An 11896-nucleotide genomic window follows, 5' to 3' on the forward strand; every position below is an offset into this window, starting at 1 on the left:
GATTTCCTTAGGAATCGAAAAGCAGAACCGAAACTAACATTTCTAAACGAACAATGGCGGACACTGACAATTTGCGAATGAGTCCTGCCTTTTGTAAACTGAATTTATCAATAATTTGTCAATAAATCAGGGCGAAAAACGTCAGTTGTCCACCGGACAAGTCAATTCAAATATCTACTTGTCCGATATTGTAAACGTCCCGGACGGTGGGACGTGTACTTTTTCGCATACTGCCTTCTTGGTTGGTGATTGGCTAATGGTTACACAAGCCAAAAATACATTATGACATCACAAAGTGGCTAATATCTGATCAGCTCATTTTCAGACAGGTTTTTATATAAATGGATCAGGACAAAAAGAGAGGGGGTCTTTTGTTCCTAACACTTTCAGAATCTCTTTACACAGAGGGGGGGGACACATGTTTATGTTTAAGAGACATGAATTTTGCATAATAGGTGACTTTTAAATATTGCAAAAGTACGTTAGATTTGCGCTGAGAACTTACTTCTGGAGGCCCTTAAAGAAAATGTTATTTTGAAGTGTGGTGGTTCTTTATGAAAGTATAGTAAAGAGAAGTACTATACACATCCTTGATATATCCTGGCAATTTATTCCCAAAGTAAATTGCCTCACGTTCAATTGCTTTTCAATCTTGAGAACGTAGGTTGGATTTGTGAACTTTCTCCTCGTGACCCTAAAAGAAAGGTTATTTGGAAGAGTGGTGGTTCTTTGTGTATGAAAGCTGGTTTGGTAATGCACACATATGTACATAAGATAAACACAATAATGAAGCAAATTCAAACCAAATAGAAACCAGAGGCAGCAGAGGGGCTTGCCATTTCTATATATATGTGTTTATTATAGTCGTCTGAAATGTAGATCTCATGCATCTAAGAGGAATTCCTACTCTTCCTACTACAGGCTCACTTTCTGAATCAACTCCTCTTCTGCTTTTCCCTCGCAGGTGATTTGAAGATAGATAGATACTTTATTTATCCCAAGTTGGGAAATAGTTTTGTCCCAGCAGCATTTTGACAGTTAATCTACAAGAATTACAGAAGTACTTAAAAACACTTTCCCCACATATTAATCCCCTCCAGGGTCCTTAACCTCCTGATGGATGTGTATTATATTACATTACATCTAATTTGTTAGACGCTTTTATCCAAAGCGACTTACATACATTCGGTACTGTGGACAATCCCCACAGGAGCAATTTGGGGTGAAGTGTTTTGCCCAGGGACACAACGACATGCTGACTGCAGTGGGACTCGAACTTGCTATCCCCTGATTTGAAGTCCAGCACACTACCCAGTTAGCCCCAGCCTAAATGACACTAGCCTTCACCTTAGCAACACGCAAGTACACAGACACACATGGAATCCCCCCCCTATTATTAATATTATTATATTTATTTATTTGTCCTTATCTTTCATATGTCTATTATTATTATTATTATTATTTTATTTTTAGGATATTTATAACTTTTATTAATCTCGTTTTGTACCATTAAAATAAAGCAAAAAATAAAACGTACATTAAAATAAAAGTACAATAAAGATAAACATACAAAAATGAAAATGTGAAAAACAATATACATACAGTATTCTCAGTAAAAAGGACATATCAAATATACAGAATAAGTTGGAATTCTCTATAATATACTAATCTACTGAAATCCTCCTGAATTCTACAGGGTCCAAATATTTACCGCTGACAGTCTGGTGTTCAGAGAGCTCAGCAGACATTGGTAATCTGTTTCTTCTGTGTGGCAAGGAAAGGCTCACCAATATCGTGACCGCAATGTGTGTATGTGTGTGTTTGTGTGTGTGTCTGTGTGTATAAAGGAAACTCTGTATGACTCTGAAACCCACATACCATCGCACAGACACTCAAACACATGGACACACACTGCCAGAATAGGATCCATGCAACACATAACCCAGAGTTAAGACTGTCTCTGACACACATGCCTCACATTACTCCTGGCGTCTTCCCTGCTCCTCAGTGAGCTGTATGAGTGTGGGTTCCCCAGCTTTACTTTTCACATATATTTGCATGAGAGATGCTCCCCATGAGATCCAAGGTAAATATTGTACATTTCCTCCACTACATTTATTTAATAGCTTTAGTTACTTTACAGATTTGGATGAATGATGTGAAATATAATCAAGTCTTAAATCAGACTTTAGTTCCACTTGGAGTAAATTCACAAGCTACCCTGCATCACTCCAGTGGTGTAAGAAGTATCCAGATGCTTTACTTTAGTAACATTTCTAATACATTATTGTCAAAATACTTCACCACAATTAAACGTCCTGTATTTGAAATCTTACTTAGTAAAAGTACAAAAGAGTTATCAACAAAATGTACTGAAAGTTTAAAAAGTAAAAGTACTCATTGTGTAGATATATGGCCTTTTAGTGTGTGTATATTTATACAGTATTTGTGACATTTCTACATACAGTAATATTGTTGCATCAAGCAGCATTTTACTGTTGGACACAAACAAAGTTCTGATTTACTTCTTGTTAAATATTTAAATAATGTGACTCTTTTGTGACAAGCTTTTGAATAAATGTATTGAAATACAATTAAATTATTTCCCTTTTAATTGTAGTGGAGTAGAAGTATAAAGTAGCATTAATTGGAAATACTCTCAAGTTAAGTACAAGTACCTCGAATGTACTTGCATAAATGTACTTACGGTAGTTACTTCCCACCTCTGCAGTATACAAAGTCATTCAAACTAGCTGCACCTTTATCAGCTTTGATAACACTTTAATGATCAATAATTATAAAACATATCATATATATTTTTCTGAAATGGACCAATCTGCACAACGAGTACTTTTACTTTTGGTACTTTAACTATATTTTGATGATAATACTTTTGTACTTTTACTTGAGTAACATTTTGATTGTAGGACTTTTAATTGTAACAGAGTATTCCCACACTCTGGTACTTCTACTTTTACTCATGTCCACAATCGGAGTACTCCTCCCACCTCTGAGAGTCAGCATTAAACATTCAAAGGACAGGATGAAGTACACTGTGATTCTCCTTTTATCCAGCAGATGGACTCGGTGCATAAAATGGCCATTTTGGCGTAGAGCAGGCAGGCTTTCTTTTCCAGACTCTCCTTGTTAGAAATGTAAACCTTAAACTCAGACTATGTGCTGAAGGCTGTGATGATGGTCTGCGTGAAAATCAAGTCTGTAAAATACGTCAGTAAAAACAAGAGGCGGCTTTACCAGAAACACTGTGTTCCTCTAAAGAATGTCGCCACTCTTTGTTCCATTCCTATTCTCAGTATTTATGGGTAATGCTGTGTAGTAAATGAAAATGTGGTTATGAATAAGTAATTATGTTGTTTCTCAATCGCAAGGAACAAATAGAAACAGATGCAGGGGGGGGGGAAGTTCACATGGCCACTAAAACAATCACCATGGAGACCGCGATTAAAGTGTGTGTGTGTCCTTTGTGTGGTAGAGGCACATGCGTGTGTAGGCTCACGTGTGATGTTTCACAAAAGCTGACCCGACGTCTATTACAGCAGCGTCTGTATGTACTCTCTCTCTCGGTGTGTACGGACGGACATGCCTCCATTTGGCGAGCTCTATCAGCCATGTCGGTCTCCGGCCAACTGGTGTGTGTGTGATGGTGTGTGTGAGGAGAGGAACACTGAGGAGAGGAGCAGGGAGGTGTGAGTGATCATCACACCAGCAGAGGCACGGGATCTGATGCCACAAACGTCTTTTATGAATAGAATCAGGCTTACAGCAGCCCTTTTTAATGAATTACTTCATCTTGATTTCAGATTTCAGCAATATTTTAGTAGTGATGGTGCAGTAACATGGCTTTAAGTGTTTCCCACCAGAGGCAAAACCCAACATCTGGCTTTTGTCTTCAGTTGAAATTGGCATTTATTCTCAGGGTGAATGACTCTGTAACATGACACCAGGGTGAACACGCACAATTTTAGCTCCTTTTTGGGTGCGATTCTACATTGCGCAGACGTCATTATTTAATAAATAACATTTGTATGGATTTTGACAGTTATTACAATTTATTAACGTAAAAACGAACAATCAATATGCTCTACTCAAAGCCACCAGACCCATTTGAACAAAACAGTACATTTACTTTATCATTGTTGAACCCCCTTTTGAAACTCAAAACAAGTCAAATTCACCAACTCTGGTATAAAACGATAGATTAAATTAGTTTGGGGTGTAAAAACAACAACAATTAATAGCATTGATTGTGCTTTCTCCTGTTAAATATGCTGCCCAGCACGTTTGTGCCATCAAACGCTCTTGAGGCTGATCTTGGAAACGTAACATTAGGGACAACACGCTCATTTTTATCAACTTTTTCGGAGCGATGCTAGTATGCGAATCAAAATCAATATGATAAATCAAAATGTTATGGATTTTAAGAGTTATTACAATTTGTTAACTTAACATAGAAACTTCCAATTAATAGGCTCTTATCATAGCAAGAAGACTCAGTTGAACAAAACTGTAATTTAACATTATCGTTGTTAAACCCATTTTATTCAAATTTTAAAGAAGTGAAATTCACCAACTCCGTTTGGCGTTAATTATGACAGATTAAATTAGTATGGGGTATTACATACTAATAACAACCAACTAATAACCAATGGCAGTGCTTTCTCATGTTAAATATGCTGCCCAGCACGTTTGTGCCATCAAACGCTCTTGAGGCTGATCTTCTACTGACAAAGTAGCCTATTGGCCATTTGGATTGGGGTTTTCCAAATTAAAGGAACATATATGTGCACATTTTGTAAAAAAGAAAAACCCAATAACTTATGGCTGTTGTCTTCAGTGGGAAAGGTTCAATTTGGCATTTATTCTTTGGCTAAATTACTCTGTCGATGGAAACGTAACACTAGGGTCAACACGCTCATTTTTATCAACTTTTTCGGAGCGATGCTAGAATGCGAATCAAATTATGACAGATTAAATTAGTATGGGGTATTACATACTAATAACAACCAACTAATAACCAATGGCAGTGCTTTCTCATGTTAACTATGCTGCCCAGCATGTTTGTGCCATCAAACACTCTTACAAAATAAACTGAAAGGCTTTATCTTCTACTGGCAAAGGTAAAGTAGTCTGTTGGCCATTTTTATTGGGGTTTTTCCATTTAGAGGAACATATGGGTGCTGATTATTAAAAAAAACAATTATACAATACAATCAGAGAATCCTCTCACACAAAAACAAATGCTCCTCCCAGACACTTATTGAAACGCTTCCATTTTTAATTCACTTTTCACCACCGTATTCCTCTCGGGACCTAGAGTGTCACTGCCTGCCACAGATATGTGCCAGTGCTCATTATGCAATCCTAAGCTTTGATAATTCCTCCAGTGCACCGTTTAATTAGAAACACATGGCCCTGAGATCGCAGAGGAGTACAGAGCCTCTAAAGTCTACACAGCCTGCGCCATGAGTAATTGTTTCTCCCTCGCTAGTGCCCAGCCATTTTTAACCTGCTGACAGCCAGCAAGCAGCAGGAGGAACGAGAGAAAACAAGAGTATGAAATACAAATAATCCATATTGTTACGCTTTAGAAACTCGGAATCTTGCCAAGTCTAATATTTAGTCGGAATATGTCTTTACACTTGATAACAGATATAATAACTTAAGAAGTAACAGTGCAGTGATATATAGGGTCTTGTTTTTAGACAATGCATCTTCAAGACTCTTGAAAACATCTTATTTTGAGTTGTATCTCAAATGAAACAAGTTTTTTTTTATAGCTGCTTGGGTTTTTGTAAAAGATGTATCATCTTGTTTCAAGAAATACATCTTACTTGATTTAAAAAAAACAAAACAATCTTATTGTAAAATCATAAACTAACTAACTGAAAAATGTTGAGCATGTCAGGCTTATTTTGTAACACAACATTGACTGTTCCTTGTAAGATATAGTTCAAAATAAGTTTTACCAGCTTATTAAAAGATCAAATGTATCTAAATATCCCATCTTATTTCAAAAAAATCGAACCAAGCAAATTTTCCCTTTCTATTGGCAGATTTTTAAGGAGTGAGGAGGAGATGAGGAGGCCAGATATATCCTCCTTTTGCTTCCTTTTTCACTTTCGGATGGGTTCAGAGTGAGGGGGGTCCCAGGTGAGCCGCAGAGCGATGGAGGCTGACATCCTGACAGCACACTTCATCAAAGCCTGCGGAGAGTGCTTGGATTCCTGCCCGGCTCAGAGAGAACTCAGGGAGAGCTTCTCCAGATACTGCCAGGCAGGAACTTTAACGGATATAGAGACTGTGATAGGTCGAGTAATAAGTGTGTGTGCAAGAGAAAGACAAAGTGCGCTCTCTTTTTTCACTCTGACCAATTGAGGATATCTTGTAGACATTTAATCTTTTTCCATTACATGTCACGCCTTTCACTCTTCATCTGGGATAATAGATTTGTTGCCATGGATATGATATTACTTTTTGTGAAAAGCTCCTTGAGTCACACACACGGCAATGCTCTTACAGGGCACTGCAAATAATTGATTACTTGGAAGTATTGAGTTGTGTTTTCTTCAATTTAAGGCAGGAAATAGGGCATAAATAACATATTTGATGCTAGTCTGTTTATTAAAACAAATGAATTTATAAGAAGTGGATAACTTCCACTGTATATAAAAAATTTTTTGGACCGGATTAAACTGATGGTATCGGTGCTCAAACAATTAGTGATTTTATTGACTAACTATTAGGACAATTGTTGAGTTAAAGCAAAAAGGCCAACTATTTGCAGACTTCGCCTTCTCAAATATTTATGTTTTCCCTCAGTTTGGTATTATTCTAAATTGAATATCTTTTGTTTCTGGACCATTTGCGGGACACCAATCAACTTGTAAGACTTTTCGATGAGCTGTGGAAAAATACGAGGCAGTTTTCACTTTCAAAGACGACATTAATCAGCCCAAAACATGGATGAATCAGTTGATAGTACATGTGATCATTAGTTGCAGCCCTTGATGACATTATTGAACCAAACAACTGTAACCAACCCTGTTTTTTCACCACATTTCCTTGGAGGCGTCGACGGGTTAACTCTGAGCACTACGGTTCTATTCTAGGGGAGCAGATTTCTCCAAGTCATTCATCCTTGTGTGGAACTTTGCCTCTTTGTCAGATGTCAGTCATTCCTGGCCAACGGGTGCTACCCTGCTGGGCGGTGTGTAAGGCCAACTCAAATCCCCACAGCTGTTCGCAGCAGCTTTAGACGGAAAAAAGGGAGGAGAGCGGAACTTGAGTCGATCAGCTCCTCAAAAGTCCCGGCGAACTCTCCCTCCGTCTTCCTGCTCCTCTCTGGGTCCAGAATAACCATTAAGGCCCTGCGGTTGGGATCCCAGCTCACATGACTGAAACCCTAACTACTTTGCACCTTCCACTTGTTGGTAAGTGATGTCGCTTTGTTTTGAAAAGTGGCGGGGACCCTTTTTTCAGATAAAAATAAAACTGTATTGCGCGCCACCCTTTTTTTTGTACACACTAGTTTCCCTGCTATTCGTCAGCAACACCTGACAGGATTCACAGTGTCAGGCTACAGACTATTGTCATGGGAACCATTATAGGAGGCGGGGGGACAATTATTGAGGAAGCAAATGATCTCCGTTTTTATTTATGAGATTTGCACACACCTGTTCTCCACGGCGAGACATAAAAACTCACCTCATGTGAAAAAGACGACATGTTTGTAAACCGAAACCCTGCAGGGATTCTGGGTCGATCCTCCCTTATAAGATTTTTTATTTTAACATTTTAAATACGCATTCTAGTACTATCCAAGAAGAAAAGAAAGCAAAAAGACAACATTTACTTCAGGCAAACAAGCCAAACAATATTTAAGCATATGTTTGGGTCATTTTAGAGTCAGTAGAGTAAGTAGGAATTATTTTTAGTTGACATTCTTTTTTTTATGTAAGTAGCAATGTTTGTTTTTACATTTTCTATTTAAAGTTTACTAACATGTCCAAATTGCACATCTTGGTTCCCCAGAAATACACCCACCAAAAGTGAACATACCAACTGTTCTCTAGATGTACATTCTCTTGTGCAAAATAAACCAGGGCTCTTGTTTAGTACGCTATTTAAAAAAAAAAATGTACATCAAGTTCTACTTTTAATAAGTGGTAGAGACAAAATTGGCCATTTCAAAAAGTGGTCGGGACATGTCCCCAGCGTAAATGACACTTCTGGTGATGTCACAGATCCCCGGGCCCCTGGTTGTCACAGAGAGCCGGGCTGATGTCACCGAACTGGAACAGTCGTGAGCTCGAGCCGCTGACGGACAGCTTGGTGTGTTTGTATGGCACAGATGGTTGGAGGAAGGGGGGGGTGGGGGGGCAGGGGCTCGGATGCCAGCGTAGAAGGTGGCAAACACTCGTCTTATCGAGCGGAGCCACATTCGGGCTCTGAAGCCACTGTGACAGGACGTTTTTCTCCCTTTCATCTAATTCTGTCTCTCATTGTCTATTTTCTTCCCTTTTGTTCCTCCTTGCGTCATTCGTTAAAGTCATTAATTTTTTCTCTTTGGCCCGTGCCTTTTTGTGTTTTGCTCACTCTTGCTTGTCCTTTGTCTTATCCTCTTTGTCTTCCCCTCTCTGGCTTGCTATCTTTTCTCCATCTCTTTCAATTTGCCCGTTTATCTGCATCTCTCATCGGGGCTCTCTCCTCTCCTCCATTCCTAATTGGAATGCTTTCTAATCCCTCTCTTTGTCAGACTCTCGCTTCCTTGCGTGTTGTCTCCCTCTTCTCCTCTCTCCTTCCCTCCGTCCCTCCCGTTATTCTTTGTCTGGCATTGTGTCTGTCTCCCCTTTGTGCACAGTGACAGGCCTCTTCCTCTCATTGATAGTGATGGCAGGCTCAACCCCACTCTATAATGCTGCTGATATTTTTCCCACTGGAGACCCCACTGTTGTTGCTGCTGCCTCACATCCATAACAAAAAAAGAAAATGGACATAGACACCCCTCCTCTCTCCCTCCATCGCTCCCAATCCATACTTCTCTGTTTCCTCCAGCTCTGCCAAGCTTCTAGCATTCAGCAGGGAAGCAGTTCAACAAGACTGGTTTGTTTTGGAGAGTCACTGGGCCCCAGCTTCATAGAGATTAATGCGTACACAGGCCGGGATGACATTTATGAGGCATGGACTGGAGTAGAGGATAGAAGAAGGGGAAAGAGAACGGGGTAATGGTGTTGGCTCCAATGTGACCCTTCATGACTCACAGCACCACTTCTGAAGGGAAACCCACTGAGAGCCAGAATGAGGACTTAAGTTTGTTGCAGGATGAAGAAATAAGAAAAGAAGCTGAATCTTAAAAATGAAGTTCTCATCCAAAACTAAGACTGAAATGCTTTATTGTCATATGCAAAGCTACAGTGTAGTGACAATGAAAATCCCAGGTTCCAGCAACAATGAAACATAAATATATATAAGACTTAAAAACAATACAAATTGTGCAAGAAGATACAGAATATAGATCTTGTACTTAAGTAGAAGTAGTAGTACCAGAGTTTAGGAATACTCTGTTACAGTAAAAGTCCTGCAATCAAAAATGTTTCTCAAGTAAAAGTACAAAGGTATTTGCATCAAAATATACTTAAAGTACCAAAAGTAAAAGTAGTCATTGTGCAGAGTGGTCCATTTCAGAATAATATATATGATATGTTTTATAATGATTGATCATTAAAGTGTTCTCAAAGCTGGTAAAGGTGCAGCTAGTTTGAATGACTTTGTATACTGCAGGGTAGCTTGAGAATTTACTCCAGGTGGAAGTCAATTAGACTTTAAAGCTACAGACACAGAATCAGCACTTTTTAAACAGGGCTCAACCGGGGGGTTTATGGCATGCTACAACGCATGATCCGATTGGTATTTAGAGCCAACAACTTCAGAGACATGTTTTGTATATATCTGAGACCTAAATTATATTGTTGAAAAAGAGTATAATAGAGGACCATTAAAGTTTGATTATACACTGCACGTCCAAAAAGAAAGTCACACACTCGCCTTTAGCTTTGAGTGCGGCACGCCGTCGCCATGGCATCGTTTCGATAAGCTTCTGCAATGTCAACAAATGTATTTCTGTCCACATTTGCATTCATTTTCTGCCAAGATCTTGTATTGATGATGGGAGGGTTGCGCCGCTCTGCGCAAAGTCTTCTTCAGCACATCCCAAAGATCCTCAATGGGGCTGAGGTCTGGACTCTGTGGGGGCCAATCCATGAGTGGAAAGGATGTCTCATGCTCCCTGAACCCCTCATTCACAATGTGAGCCCCCCTGGCATTGTCATCTTGGATATGGCCGTGCCATCAGGGAAGAAAAACTCTATTGATGGAAAGACCTGGTCATTCAGTATATTCAGGTAGTCAGCTGACCTTATTCTTTGGGAACATTATCGTTGCTGAACATAGACCTGACAAACTGCAGCACCCCCAGATCATACACTGCCCCCACAGGCTTGGCACTAGGCATGATGGGAACATAACTTAATCTGCCTCTTCTTACCCTGATGTGCCCATCACTCTGGATTCATTGATTTAGTGGGAATGCTGTTAACAGCATTCCAACTATCTGTTCTTCTACGCACAAAATTCTTTATTATTACGCCTTTTATTTTGGCCCTCTTCTTCTCCCACATTCCACATCGCAGAAACTCCGTTCAAACATCAAAACGTTGAGCTCGGTCGGGAATCGATGGCTATTACTTTTCTCATCCATAACTTTCATAATTCCCGAGATATAGCCCATAATTCATCAAATTTTTTACATTTTAACTTTAACATTGTTCAGCTCCTTAAGGCAGAGTGCGTGATGTTAGAGTGGAGGACAGTTTGAAATTTGCCTTCATATATTTTTTTTAAAACTGCCATAATTCCCAAACCCTTCCTGAGACATAATTTTTCATGACAAACGTAGGAAATCATCTCGTAGCTTGAAAAATGACAATTAATTAAGCAAAAAATAATTAAACAAAATGCCTCTTGAGGGCATGAAGTGACAAAAACATTCAACATGTCTCCATTAAAGCCCATTGTAATTTAGTGGGAATGCTGTTAACAGCATTTCAACTAACTGTTCTTCGACGGAAGAAAAGTTTATTATTCCGCCGACTTATTTTGCTGCGCTTCTTCTCCCGCATTGAACATCGCAGAAACTCCGTTCAAACATCAAAACGTTCAGCTCAGTCGGGAATCGATGGCTATTACTTTTCTCATTCATAACTTTCATAATTCCAGAGATACATCCCATAATTCATCACATTTTTAACATTTGAACTTTAACATTGCGCAGCTCGTTAAGGCAGAGTGCGTGATGTCAGAGTTAGAGTGGAGGACAGTTTGAAATTTGCCTTCATATTTATTTTTAAAACTGCCATAATTCCCAAACCCTACATTCCTGAGACATAATTTTTCATGACAAACGTAGGAAAACATCCCGTAGCTTGAAAAATGACAAATAATTAAGCAAAAAATAATTAAACAAAGTGCCTCTTGAGGGCATGAAGTGACAAAAACGTTCAACATGTCTCCATTAAAGCCCATTGTAATTTCAGGCTGATATTTCGTCACAGCAGCAGCCACACACCTTTAGTTAATCTCCCAAAAAGGCCAAATTATTGATCCGAAAGTACGCAAAAACTACACTTCAGATACTCAAGGTCCTTGACATGCTTCACGCTTTGAAATTTCACCGATGTCTGTTACGGTTCTTCAACAAAACGTTCACATGTAAGAGGTTTATCTCTCATTCAGAACAATGGAAACCTTTGATCTCTAGACGCCTCGTTAGCTCAAATATAAACACCTGTGTAAGGGAACACGACGATGTCATCACTCC

General features: G+C 39.1%; 1 long non-coding RNA gene across 1 annotated transcript in view; it reads right to left on the minus strand.

The window, feature by feature from the left end:
- LOC104963017 (uncharacterized) overlaps positions 1-11896 on the minus strand; it is a 20510-nt gene that overhangs the window by 757 nt on the left and 7857 nt on the right. Inside the window, exon 2 of the long non-coding RNA XR_800266.1 lies at positions 4469-4475. This is a non-coding gene — a long non-coding RNA (uncharacterized lncRNA). The remainder of the gene's footprint in view (positions 1-4468; positions 4476-11896) is intronic.

Source organism: Notothenia coriiceps, unplaced genomic scaffold (genome assembly GCF_000735185.1).
Source record: "Notothenia coriiceps isolate Sejong01 unplaced genomic scaffold, NC01 NC01_scaffold00035487, whole genome shotgun sequence".
Taxonomy (NCBI): Eukaryota; Metazoa; Chordata; class Actinopteri; order Perciformes; family Nototheniidae; genus Notothenia; species Notothenia coriiceps.